Raw genomic sequence first — 14,776 nt, 5'->3', positions numbered from 1 at the left:
AAAGGAGAGAAAAGGATGTCTTCTGACGTGCCCAGATTACTGTTGGCTGTAGTTATATTTGCTAAGATTTGGTTGCATGATGCTTGGCTTTGGTTAGCTCCTGTGGTCTTACTTTCCCAAAAAGGAAATCTCTAGGTGATGGGCATGCTATTTATTCCCATCACCTAGCAGAATTTGCAGAATAATTACTCAGAACTAGAATATTGATCCAGATTTCTGCATTACCTATCCCTCTTGTTCTTTCTGAGCTGCAGCTGGAGATTGCAGGTTGGTTCACAGGAACAAGCAGGGTTAGTCTGAAATATAGGAAAAAAACTTAAAAACATCTAATGAGTTTAGAATTTAATGAAAAATGTATGATAAGTTTTGAAACATAATTTTTCTCTCTAGTCTCATTTTTGTTAAAAAAAATTATAGGACCGTTTTGTTTGCAAAATAGACTTTATACATCCACTGATTATTTGCATAAAGTACAGAAAAAATAACTATTTCTACATTCTAAAGACATTTTGGATTGTCTTTAATGGAAATCAGTTCCACAAGAAATCTCAGATAACTTTTAAAGCCAAGCCCAGCCATGAGTTTGTGTCCTCTAATACCTGTGAGTTGGGTGATCCTCTCGTCTTAAGGCCCTAAGATAAACTTGGAGCTCCTGGGTCTGTTAGAAAGTGAAATTCTTTACTGATCACAGGTCAGGAACCCTGTGTGAGGACTGTGTAGAAAAGGGTATAAGGCAAGGTGCCCCAACGGGCTTTTATCAGTTCTTCAAGTTGAGCGTGACTCCTTAAAGGGAAGTGTACCCTTCCAGTTAAAGCTTTGGTAAAACAACCAGTTTCTCTAATTGCATCCCGTTGCAAAATAAAATATATTCTTTTTGCACTAATGCAAACAACTGTATTTCCATAAGTTAAGAATACTCACAGATAGTTTCCAAATTCTAGAGGAACCAGGCAGAGAGAAGGAACCAGGCAGAGAGAAGCAAACATGCTCCAGATTTTGTTAACAGGAGTATACTTTACTCAACTATTAAAGGCCACAAATAGCTCAAGTTTCCTTGACTTTGAAAAATAAAACAAGTATCTCTAATATTCCAAGTAAGAGTCAAAAAGATTGCTTCAGGTTTTTGAGTTCAATTCATTTAGTTAACTCTTGTTTTGCATGATATTCATAAACATTTTAACTCTTCATGAGTCCTGTACATTTTTCTTTATTTCAATGTCAAAATTTCCAAAGTTATCAGAAACCTGTATTTGAGAGTACCTGTCAGAGTCCTATAGCTTATTATAAACCATCTTTTGAAAAGGATTAAAACAAAACAACAATTGTCTGTGAATAACAAAATGTCCAGGGTAGTTACAGTTAGAAACACAATTGACAAAGAAGTCTGATTATCTTTGTGGCTTACAATAACTTAACATAACAATCTTAATTATGATTGATAGCAAAAACTTAGACATTAGAATTTTAGAAATTCTATATAGTTTTGGAACTTATATTACTGTAATTCACTAAAATATAACCTAAAGAAGTTTGAACACCATTTTGACAATCTCATGTAACTAAAAGTGTCAAATAATCCTGTTTACTTCTCTTTTCTCAATACTCCAGGGGATTTTCTGAAGTATCTGAAAAGTCAGGTGTCAGGAAAGACAACTTTGGAACTGAAGTTTGATTTTAGGAAGCCTGTTAAATATGTTGGAGGTCTGAAACACTTGATGTTATGAAACAGAATTCTAGATAACTATAAATTATTTTGACAAAATGATGACTCAGAAACTTTAAAAAAGCAGAAACCTTCTACAGCCCTTTACAAATTTTTGCAGAACAGCAGAATGGTGCCTTAAGAAAACTTTACAGTGCTTTTATTTCAGTGCTTAATTTACAGAAAAACCATATAATACCCTTTTGAATTTAGTCAATATGTTCACACATGGAATTTTTGCAAGATTAATTTTTACAATCCTTCTACCACTTGTTTGAACTTTGGCTTTATCTTATCTAATTTAAAACAATCCTCTAACCCTAGGCAAGAATTTACATTTTTATGTTTTCTTATTACCTTTTATTAAAAGCACAACTGAGGTGGGTGGATCACCTGACGTCAGGAGTTCGAGAGCAGCCTAGCCAACATGGTGAAACCCAGTATCTACTAAAAATACAAAAACTAGCTGGGCATGGTAGTGCATGTCTGTAGTCCCAGCTACTCAGGAGGCTGAGGCAGGAAAATCACTTGAACCTGGGAGGCAGAGGTTGCAGTGAGCCAAGATCACAACACTGCACTCCAGCCTGGGTGACAGAGTGAAACTCTGTCTAAATAAAAAAACACACATTTTACTGTTATTACACACCTCTCAGGTAAATCTATTTCCAGTAGTCTCAATTACATGTCATAATGGTAATTTTTAGCAACTTTTAACTTTAATTAGTAAGTTGTTTTGATTATGTGGTAGATGCAGCCAAGTTTTGACTCCTTCCATCATAACTAAAGATGTAGTTAATCCCATATGTACCCATATCTTACCAAATTGAACAATTCTCAAAACCCAAAAAGTAGTTTACAACCTTAAAACACTTAGTAAACCTTGCATCTGACCTGCATATTTTAGTACACCTATTTATATTTTGATGACATCTGCATTTTACCAATGATCTTTAAGGCTCTTTTTATTTCACAAAGATTAAAGTCATATGAACCAAAAAGTACCACAGCTTTTATCTTCCCTTTAAAAAATGTTTGATCCAAGCACTTATCTTCCTTTAGGCCAAATTAATTAGAGCTCATTTTATAAACATCACATAAACAACACGTATATAACTACACAGACAGGCAGACGAAAACCCATAAGATCTTCTGTCATGGGGAGAGGAACCAATCTGCATTTAATTCCTGGGGTTTCATGAGGAAACCAGAGGTCTCTCCCCTCTCATGTGTGCATTAAAAGTGGCAAGGCAAAATTGAGAAAAATAATTCAGTTGACTGAAAAAAAAACTTTTTCCAGCAAAACAAGGTCCAAGAAAAGGAAAATATAAAGGCCTTATAAATATAACTTGGATATTCTATATATCCAAGTTATAGTTCTATATGTATATTCTATATATATATTCTATATATTGAACTATAACTTGGATATAACTATAACTTGGATTAATTAAGCTGAGTGCTTCTTAAGAAAGTCTTTTTAACCCCCTTATTATCTGACTTTAGCCATGCCAAGTGGCCAATATTTCTGGCTTTCAAACTTTACTAAAGTCTTAGAGAAAGGAAAATCCAAGGCTATTCATGGAGGGGAGGGGAATAAACATATAGGAAAATGTCATGCAGATGTCAAACCAGAAGGGACTCATTCCCTAAGCCAGGATGAATCTGGGCCTCACAGAAGCTAAACAAAGCCTCACCATGGGATTACAGACCATTATTCCAATGACATAAAACAAGAGGGAGTCCTTCAGCAAAGTTTGCTATGGACAATACAGAAAGACATGCAAAGCACACCAGATTGGCTACAGCTTAAGATCAAGCTCACAATTCCTTTCTAACAATTAAAACTCTGCAGAAAACATAAACAGTAATCTTCATCATTCCTGGCCCAGCAAAACTTCTTCCGAAAGGAAAATAAAAAACAACCTTGTTTAAAATTTACTTGCTGATGGGGAAGAGAAATGGATGCCTGGGGGAATAACCTCTTACTCTTACGCAAGTGGTACCTCCACCAGGAAGAAAAGCTTACAATTGCTGTGCAATGGAGCTGGGTTCCCTGGCCAGGTGTCGGGGAGACTCCTGGGTGTGTGGTGGGGAATGCTATCCAGCCACGTGGGGACCTTGGGCCATGCATCCCAACCCTTGCAGGGAGCAAAAGTTGATGGGGAGCTGCTGCTCACCTGTCCATCCTGATAAAAGGAACAAAAAGGCCACGGAAAGGCTGAGTTGGACCAAGGCTGACATTCCTGACTCCCAGGAGCAACGGGAGTGGGGGCACAGTTTCCTCTCCCCTCAGAAGAAGTCCAAGGGAAAAGAGACTTAGAAGCAAGAGAAAAAGATTTTTTTTTTTGGTTTGCATCTCACTCACACTTTTTCAAGCCCCATGTTGGGCACCAAAACATAAAAAATCCAGGTTCTTGTCACAAGACCAGGAAAGATTAGGCTCACAGATGTTTGAAGGGTGAGGGGGACAAAATTTATTGGGAAAAAAGGAAAAAGGAAAAACAACACAGCAAAGTGAGATGGGGGTCCTGCTAACAGTCTCTCCACCTGAAATCCCAGTTAACCACCCTGGAACAGGAGGGGCCAGGCTCCTCCCCACAGCAAACAGCGTGAACTTCTTGATGATCCATCCTGTCCTCCCTGTGTGCAGGCCAGCTGGAGATACTCTGGGGAGCCCCTTTTACTTGGCTGTCTCACACAGTGAGACTCCAAAATTAGGGAGATTCACAGGCTGTTGAATCACTTCTAGTCTTCAGAATATCAAGACTTTATTTTCAGAGAACTAAAACAACAAAAGACGTTTAACACTGATAATTTGAACAGTAGATACATAATGCACACAAAGATTTCAATCAAAAGATAATTTGTATGTCATCCATTAAGAAGCATGAAGAAAATTAAAACCCAGCTCTTTTTCAGACTTCTTATATCCAGGAAATAATTAGCCCAAATTGTAGGCAAAAAAATAAAAACTCAAAAAAAAAATGATCAGAGCTAGAATATTAATATTTCTTTCTTCAGTTTCTCTATTTTTACCATGGATAAACATAGTAGCATCAATTTATCTGCAAAATAAATTTTAGTTTCATTATTACTTGGCCTATTTGCATAAAGTGTAGCAAGAATAGTGATTAGCCAGATAGGCTCCTTTTTACATTGGCTTTGATGGAACTTTTATAGAAAATTTTGGACTTGACTTTTTAAAAACCTCAAAGCCAGAAGCCAAGCCAAGCCAAGGATTCACCATTAGACTATGCTTGTAATAACTGTACTAGTTTATCTCTTTGCAAAGTCCCAAAATATCTTGAGGTTTCTGGGCCTGTTAGAAAGTAACATTCTTTACTCACCATGGGTCAGAAACCTTGTAAGGGAACCATTTAGACAAGATACTAGGCCAGTCTTTCCAATGGGCTTTTTGGTGGCTTTATAGAGTCAACCTTAATTCCTCATCTGGTCATATCTGAAAATATGCCTTTCAGTCAAAGCCTTGGTAAAAATAATCAGTGTTTCCAATGGTGTCCTATTACAAAAAAAAAAAAAAACAGATCCTTACTGAAGTTATACAAACAGCTATTTTGCCATAAAATAAAAATACTCATGAATAGTTTTCAAATTTTGGAGAACTCAGGTAGATAGAAAGGTAAATTTGCTCACAAAAATATACTTTCCCCAACTCTAAGCTATAAATAGCTCCAAACAAAGAAGGTTTTCTTGACTCTTCTTCAATCAGAGTAGCATCCCTCCAAATAGGATGTTGTCCATTCATACTGGAACTGCTGTCCACAAGCCAAGACTCTCTGTATAAGTTAGGTGAAAGCTGCTGATTAGGTACTGTAGAATTCAGCAGCTCCTCACACAGTTCCAGAGTCAGTCCTAAGGGAATAAAAGCCTCTAGCCTCATGAGTATTTCCTCATTACACTCTCCAAGTAGAATGATCCTATATATACTATTTCTATTTTATCATGAAACTCTTTTGGGCACTGCTATTTCCATTAGCATAGGGGTAGCATCAGTTAACACCCCATAGCAAAGCAGTAAATGCCCCCTATATGGAAATGTTCTGGTCCAAAGTTCCAGTAGTCATCACTCGAAGATACTCACAAGGCTTTTGCTAGATGCCCCAGTAAACATTCTGCAAAGGGCTGTCAGGTGGAGGATTTGTCCCAACCAGCACTCTAGCATCTATTCTACAGTCTATGGGCTCAGGAAAATCTCACTAGTTCCCATTTAGCGTGTCCAATTCATTTTGCTCAAAGGGCAGATTTATATGCCTTCTCTTTTACAGTACTAGGTAGGAGAAGCATCTCAGTTAGACACAATATTAATTTTCTTAAAACATTTAAATAAAGGAGTCACAACTACTTTATGTAACACCTCTTTAAACATTTCAACTTTTATAACCCTATCAATCTTTACATTTTTAATGTTTAGGTACCAGGAAGTTTCTTCCACACCCAAACCATTTTACCCTCTCTTGTGAAAAATAATTTGGGTTTCCTGCAGGGTGTTAAGCCAAAGGATTAACTTTTTTTCACACTTATCTTGATTTACCAGCCTCAACATTGCCCCTAGGCAATTGTTGGTCAGCTATTCTCATTGAGATCTTTGCCTTCCAACTTTTTGTAAATTTCTCCAAACTGAGGTAAATATAGAAAACTGATTTGGGGCCCTTTAATATTGGGGCACCAGCAGGAGCACTCTTTGGTTCACCCAACTCTCAATAATGTTGTATTAAGACTTTTGTTTTAACACTTTTAATTTCTATTTATTCATTCTATTTCTTAATAACAATTGTGAAAGGAAAATAAATCTTGGGGCCCCCACATCACTAAGCTAAAGGGAAAAGTCAAGCTGTGAACTGCTTAGGGCAAACCTGCCTCCATTCTATTCAAAGTCATCCCACCTCTGCTCACTGAGATTAATACATATCTGATTGCCTCCTTTGGAAAGGCTAATCAGAAACTCAAAATAAAGCAACCATTTGTCTTTTATCCACCTATGACCTGGAAGCCCCCTCCCTGCTTTGAGTTGTCCTGCATTTGCTTCGAGTTTTCCTACCTTTCTGGACCAAATCGATGTTCATCTTACACATGTTGATTGACGTCTCATGCCTCCCTAAAATGTATAAAACCAAGATGTGCTCTGATCACCTTGGGTACATGTAGTCAGGACATCCTGAGGTTGTGTCATGGGTGCATCTCCATAAGTTTGGGAAATAAACATTGTAAATTGACTAAGACCTGTCTCAGATTTTGGAGTTCACACAATCTAGATTATCACCCTGCTGAGAAAGGAAAAGGACTTTCCCTTTTTCTTTTTCCTCCTAGCTTCACCCCTATGAATTTTTTTACGTTATTTGTTAAAAACTATTCAAACATTTTTACCTTCCTAGAATGAATCCTTTGACTTTCTTTTGCCTACATGTGTTAACTACTATTCTAACTCTTAGTAACCCTAATTTCTAGTGAAAACCCTATAACTACTTCATTTAACATGACACGACCTTAAGATTTTAAATTACTGAAGAGAATTGTGAAGCTAGTTTTATTTACCAAAGATTACCAAAGTCACATGAACTAAAAGACATTTGAGCTAACTGTTATTTTTCTGATAAAACATTTGATTTAAGCACTCAATTTTTTCCTTAAGCCAATTGATTAGAGCTCTATTATATGATTTGGTAATGAAATATCACATACACATGACACATATAGACATAGAGACAGACACAAAAACAGAAGCAGATCTTATAAATGTATAATATTTTGTATTTGCCAGTTTTCCAAGTTTCTCCTAGACTTTAGACTATTAATCTCCTTCACATTTCAAAGATATCTGTAATTCATACAGAATTCAAAGTTAATAGTTATATACTTTTAGCATTTTATTTTTATTTTTATTTTATTGTGGATGGTGTCTTGTTTTGTTGCTCCAGCAGGTATCAAACTTATCCTTCCTTGGCCTCCCAAACTGCTGGGATTACAGGTGTAAGTCACCACACCTGGCCCACTTTTAGCATTTTAAAATAGTATACTGTTGCTTCTTGCTTCCACTGTTTTTTTGAGAACTCAACAGTAACTCTCCTTGTTTTTACACTGAAGGTAATGTTCCCTCACTCCACCATTGTCATTTTTAAATGTTCTTTTTTTCTCTGTCATATGACAGTTTTGTTATCATTATGCTTAGATGTGATTTTCCTACTTGAGGTCCACAGTAAATTTTTAATCTATGGCTTAATGTTTTCCATCAATTTTGGAAAACTATCAATCATTACCTCTTCAAATAACGATTTTGCTTCACAATCTCTCTCCTTTCCTACTAGATTTCTAATTACATATTATAATATTGGGAAATATATATTTAGCCATTTTGCCTGTTTCTTGGCCTATAGGTTCTAACACCCTTGGAATATCTGACTTTATAAGTGTGTCTTTTGTATGATAATGCAATGACTCTTGGCTAGAGGTCTCCAGATAGCTTCAGGATGGGGACTGGTCCCCAGAAAGACCAAGGCATAGTTAGATGGTTAGATGGTTGGGAGTTCTAGCCCCAACCCACAACCTCTGGAGAAAGGATAAGAACCAAATCTTTAACAGCCAATGATTTAATTAATCATGCCTAATTAATGAAGCTGCCATAAAACCCAAAAAGGATTGAGTTTTGGTAGATTCCAGGTAGCTGAATATGTGAAGGTTCTTGGAGGGAGGTGTACCCAGAGAGGGCATAGAAGCTCCATGCCCCTCCTCCTGTACCTCACCCTATGCACCTCTTCCATCTGGCTGTTCATCTGTGTCCTTTGTAACATCCTTTATAATATATGAATAAATGTAAGTAAAGTGTTTCCCTGAGTTTTCTGAACTGTTCTAGTAAACTAATCAAACCCAAGGAGGAGGTAGTGAGAACCCAATTTATAGCCTGTCGGTTGAAAGCACGAGCCAGAACCTGGAGCTTATAATTGCATCTGAAGTAGTAGTGTTTCAGGAATTTTCCTTATTTCAGCTAAAGATAGGGTCCTTGTCTTATGGCAATAAAAATTTAGGCTCGCAGACAATTTGAAGTGTGAGCAGGGCAGGGTTTATTGGGTGAAAAGGAAGAAAAGGGGGAAACAGGGACCCTCCACAAAGCCAGAGTCCCAGCTGTTGGACTTCCTGCATTGCAGTTTAGATCCCAGGTTCCACATAGGAAGAGGAGGGGCCCAGTTCCTTCCCACTGCAAATGGTGTGAACTTCTGTGACTCCACCCCAGTGTGCAGGTCAGTTGGAGTTTTGCCAGTGAGTCTTTCCCACCTGAGTGTCTCATTCCCCACTTTAAAGAAGTACAGGCTGGGTGTGGTTGCTCAGTCCTGTAATCCCAGCACTTTGGGAGGCCGAGATGGGTAGATCATTTAAGGTCAGGAGTTCGAGACCAGCCTGGCCAACATGGCGAAACTCCATCTCTACTAAAAATCCAAAAATTAGCTGGGCATGGTGGTACACACCTGTAATCCAAGCTACTGTGGAGGCTGAAGAAGGAGAATGGCTTGAACCTGGGAGGTGGAGTTTGCAGTTAGCTGAGATTGCACCACTGCACTCCAGCCTGGGTGAGACAGAGTGAGACTCCATCAAAAAAAAAAAATAAATAAATAAATAAATAAAATTTTAAAAAAGTACATCTAACTGCAGTTAGAGTAAGGATGAGGATGAAAATGAATCTTAACTGCTTCCTGCTGACAAGAGGCATCGTTTTGGAAAATGGCAATCAGAGCTCCCTCAGAGGCCTATTTAAGGGTTTTGAGCAGAAGTGCAGTAGGTGCCATCATCAGCAGCTCTAGTTGCATGACTGTTTAGAGTTTGATGGCCTGAAGGCCAGAACGCACAAATCTGGTTATTAGAAAACATGTATCAAAATGAGACAAGGGGAGGAGTAAGGACAGCTCAAAAATCCCAAGGACTTTTGCCAGTTTGTTCAGGGAGAGGAGGCCAGAAGCCCAACTGGCAAAAAACTTTACCCTTTTGCCAGCACGTTGGGCTTCTGAGTTCCTTCTCCCTGAGCCCAATCCTAAGCCAACCATTTTAAGGTTTGGGAAATTAACTTTTCCCAGTTTGGAAGATGCATCTGAGGGGAGTGTTTTGTAGTACAGAGACACAATTAATTATCTGTGAAGACAGATCCAAGGAGAAGAGAGGAAAAAAGTAGCTTTTTTTAAAAGGAGTCCCAGGAGTTCACGATGCATTCAAAAAGGGTACAGACTGAAGATGAATGGCTACTTATATAGAAAAAGGGGAGCAGGAATCCCTGGTTCGCTTTTCTTCCTAGCAGATACCTGGGGTACATGAAGGAGAGAGGGAAGAGTGTCCTCTTTCCTTCCATCTTTACATTCCTGAGCCCTGGTGACATTGGCAGCTGCTGCCATGAGTACCAAAGTAGTTTGCACCCGTGAAGCAGGAGACTTAGAGTATAGAAATTATTCAATCTCATCCATGTCTCTTTCTCATCTACTGTCAGTAGCCTTGGAGTTCCCTTGACCTTACCTATGACATGGATACTAATGTGGCCTTTATCCACGAAACAGGAAGCTTGAGCTTGACTTAATCTGCATGAATCAGTCACACTCACCTGCACTGTGCTTTTTAACTTCTGTTATCATCTTCCTCTGGATCCCTCAGATCCAGTTTTCTCCCTAGGGCTTCAAGGCAAAGCTTGGAATTGAGGTTGGGACAAAAAAATATGTGTCAGGGGGGTTGCATGGACTCCTTATAGCTGAATGCTAAGGTGAAGCTGTGGAATTGAGTCCTCTTCTAATAAGGGAGAGAAAAAGATAAGTTGTGACATACCCAGATAACCGGTGTCTATAGTTATGCTTGCTAGAATTTAGGTGTATTGTGCTTAGCTTTGATTACTTCCCTTGGTCTTACTTTCCGAAAAAGAAACCTCTGGGTGATGGGCACCCTGTTTATTCCAATTACCTGGCAGGATTTGCAAGATAGTTGCTCAGAACTAGAATATTGATCCAGAATTTTTACATTACCCATCCCTCTTGTTCTATCTGAGCTGCAGCTGGAGATTCCTGGTTGGTTCACAGGAACAAGCATGGTTAGTCTAACAATGTAGGCAAAAACTTAAAAACAACTAATGAATTTAGATTTTAATGAGAAATGTATATTAAGTTTTGGAACATAATTTCTCTCTCTCTAGTCCTAATTTTCATTTAAAAAACAAATCATGATAAGATTGTGTTGTTTGCAAAATAGACTTTAGTCTTATACTTGGCCTGATTATATACATAAAGTGCAACAAGAATAATTGTTTCTACATAGGCCTTTTGAATTGGCTTTGATGGAACTCTGTTCCACAAGGAATCTCAGATAAGACCTTTTAAAGCTGAGCCCAGCCATGGGTTTGTATCCTCAAATACCTGTAAGTTGGGTGAACCTCTGCTCTTATGGTCTCAAAATGACCTTGGAGATCCTGGACCTCCTAGAAAGTGACATTCTTTACTGACCACAGATCAGAAACCCTGTACTGGGACTGCTTAGGCAAAAATATGAGGCCAGTCTCCCATGGGGCTTTTAACATCTCTGCAAGTCGAGATTGACTCCTTAAAGGAAAGTAAACCCTTCCAGTTAAAGCCTTGGTAAAATAAACAATTTCTCCAATTGTGTCCTGTTGCAAAAGACAAATAAATTTTTATTGCACTGATGCAAACAACCATATTGCTATAAGTTAAGAATACTCACAGATAGTTTCCAAATTCTAGAGAAACTAGGCAGAGAAAAACAAATATACTCCAAATCTTGCTCACAAGAGTATACCTTACTCAATTATTAAAGGCCATAAACAGTTCAAAATAAGTTCCTTGATTCTGAAAAACAAAACAAGAATCAGAAATAATCTAAGCAAAGATTAAAAAGAATTGCTTCAGTTTCCTGAGTTCAGTTTATTTAGTTAACCATTGTTTTGCTTGCTATTCATGAACATTTTAGCTATTCATGAGTCCTTTACATTTTTCTTTATTCCAATATCACAATTTTCAAAGTTATCAGAATGTGTATTTGAGAGTTCCTGTCAGAGTCCTATAGCTTAATATAAACCATCTTTTGAAAAGGATTAAAACAAGACAACAATTGTCTGTGAATAACAAAATGTCCAGGGTAGTTACAGTTAGAAACATAATTGACAAAGAAGTCTCATTACCTTTGTAGTTAACAATAACTTAACATAACAACCTTAATTATGATTGATAGCATATACTCAGACATTAGAATTTTAGAAATCCCAGTAAATTTTGGAACGTATATTAGCATTATTCACAAAAATATAACCTAAAAAGACTGTACATCATTTTGGCAATTTCACACACTTAAATATGTCTAATAATCCTGTTTACCTCTCTTTTCTGGAAGTTTTAGGGGCCCTCTGAACTATCCAAAAATCCAGGCATTAGGAAAGACAGTTTTGAAACTGAAGTTTGATTTTAGGAAACCTGTTTAATATGTTTAAAGCACTTGATATTATAAAATACAATTCCAGATTTATTTTGCCAAAATGATGGCTCACAAATTTTAAAGAAGCAAAAACCTTTATAACACCTTACAAATTTTGCCAAAGAGCATATTCATGCCTTAAGCAAACCTCATTGTGCTTTTATTTCAATGCTCAATTACAGAAAAACCAAACAATTCTGATATGGTTTGCCTGTGTCCCCAACCAAATTTCATCTTTAATTTCTACATATTGTGGAAGGGATCTGGTGGGAGGTAATTGAGTCATGGGGTCAGGTCTTTCCCATGCTGTTCTCACGATAGTGAATAAGTCTTATGAGATCTGATAGCTTTAGAAGACAGTGTTTCCCTGAACAAGCTCTCTCTTTGCTTGCTGCCATCCATGTAAGATGTGACTTGCTCCTCCTTGCCTTTTGCCATGATTTTCAGGCATCCTCAGCCATGTGGAATTGTAAGTCCATTAAAACTCTTTCTTTTGTAAATTGCCCAGTCTGGGGTATGTCTTTATCAGCAGTGTGAAAATGGACTAATACAATATCCTTTCAGAATTTAGTCAATATGTTCACATGGAGAACCTCTTTTGCAAGATTAATTTCAAAAATTTTTCCACCACTTGTTTGAACCTCCAGTGTTTTATATCTAACTCAAAATAATCCTTTAACCCTAGGCAAAAATTTACATTTCCATGCCTTCTCATAACCTTTTACAAAAAAAAACCACATTTTACTGTTCTTAGATACCATGCATGTAAATCTATTTCCAGTAGTGTCAATTACATGTTATAATGGTAACTCAGCAATTTTTAACTTTAATGTAAAACCTGGAAGGTTGTTTTAATTGTGTCCTAAGTGTAGCCAAGGTTTAACTTTTCCAGCATAATTAAGGGCATGGTTAGTTTCATATGTCCACAGGCCTTACCAGTTGTAAAGCTGGCAAGTCAAATAGTTATCAAAACCAAAAAGCAGTTTGTAACCTTAAGACCATTAGCAAACCTTGCATCTGACCTGCAGAATTTAGTCCAACTATTTACATTTTAATGACACCTGCATTTTACCAATAATCTTTAAGGCTGTTTTTATTTCTCAAAGGTTAAAATCATGGGAACTGAAAGGTATTACAGCTTTTATCTTCCCTTTAAAAAAATTTGATCCAAGGGCTTGTCTTTCTTTAGGCCTAATTAATTAAAGCTTTTTTTGCAGACATTATACAAAACACACAGACAGGCCAGAGAAAGCCCAGTCCCCAGAACACCCTTTTTCACAACCAAAACTTTACAGAGAATATAAACAGGGATCCTTATATTTCCTAGCCCAGTGAACCATCTTCTTAAAGGAAAAAAAACTTTAAAAGTTAATTGCTGATGCAGTGTATAAGAGAAAAGAAAAGAAGAACAGTTTTAAAATGCCTGGGGAAGAACCTCTTATTCTCATGCAAGTGGCTCCTCCACCAGGGAGATTAGTTTAATTACTGTCCAATGGAGTTGAACCCCTTGGCTGGAGAAGAGGAAGTATTGGGCAGTTCATGGCAGGGACTACCAGCCAGCCACCCAGGATTCCCTGGGCCATGTGGCCCAGTCCCGGCAGGGAGGGGAGGGTGATAGTGAGCTGCTGCTTGCAGGTTACTCTTGAAAAAGGAAGGAAAAAGCCATGGAGACTGAGGTTGACCTTCCAGACTCCCGGGAGCAATGGGGATGGGGGCACTATTTCCCCTATCCACAGAAGTCCGAGAATGAAAAGGCTTAGAAGTGACAGTGAGAGATTCTGAGTCCCCATTTCACTCACCACTTTTCAAGTCCCACTTTGGGCACCAAAAATATTTCAGGACTTTTCCTTAGTTCAGCTAACGACTGGTCCTTATCACACGGCCATGAAGATTTAGGCTTGCAGTCAATTTGAAGAGTGACCAGGGTAAGGTTTATTGAGTAAAATGAAAGAAAAGGGGAAACAGAGACCTTCCACAAAGCCAGAGCTCCTGCTGGTGCACTTCCTGCCTTGCAGTTTAAATTCCAGGTTCCACTTGGGAAGAGGAGGGGCCAGGTTCCTCCCTGCTGCAAATGGCATGAACTTCTGTGGCTCCACCCCAGTGCACAGGCCAGTTAGAGTTTTACCATGGAGGCCTTCCCACCTAGCTGTCTCAGCAAGGGGAAGTTTTGGGGGACTAAGCCCTCAATCTAGGATCTGATGCTGTCTCTACATAGATTGTGTCAGAATCGAATTGAATTAGAGGACACTCGGCTAGTGTCTCCTGGAGAATCTGTGGAAGAATTACTTGTATGTAGGGAAAAACCCCACATTATCTGGTAACAGAAGTATTCTGAGTTGTATTGAGGGTGAGAGCAGAAAAACACTGCTTTTTGCCTTATATCAGACCTTTATTTTCCACATGCGCTTGTTCTATTGTGCACATTTTGATGTTTTGTTTCCTCTTATCCCCCCTGCTTCAGATTGGATATTTTATTTTATTTTATATGTTATTTAGATTGCCACTCTCCTCCTCAGCTGTTTCATTTTGTGGAATAAGTAAATATTTCTGGAATCTTAACCCTATTTCATTGACCTATAAATCTATCTATGCCAGTACCATATTTTCTTG

At 38.0% G+C, this 14,776-nt stretch overlaps 1 long non-coding RNA gene across 1 annotated transcript in view; it reads right to left on the bottom strand.

Moving 5' to 3' along the window:
- Window positions 1-982: 982 nt before the first annotated feature.
- LOC117976780 (uncharacterized) overlaps window positions 983-14,776 on the bottom strand; it is a 60,224-nt gene continuing 46,430 nt past the window's right edge. Inside the window, exons 3-5 of the long non-coding RNA XR_008621940.1 lie at window positions 6,762-6,818; window positions 5,050-5,499; window positions 983-4,484 (exon numbers count right to left, since the gene is read on the bottom strand). This is a non-coding gene — a long non-coding RNA (uncharacterized LOC117976780). The remainder of the gene's footprint in view (window positions 4,485-5,049; window positions 5,500-6,761; window positions 6,819-14,776) is intronic.

The sequence above is a fragment of the Pan paniscus genome, chromosome 17 (genome assembly GCF_029289425.2).
Source record: "Pan paniscus chromosome 17, NHGRI_mPanPan1-v2.0_pri, whole genome shotgun sequence".
Classification (NCBI taxonomy): Eukaryota; Metazoa; Chordata; class Mammalia; order Primates; family Hominidae; genus Pan; species Pan paniscus.
This window is presented reverse-complemented; position numbering and strand designations above follow the sequence as displayed.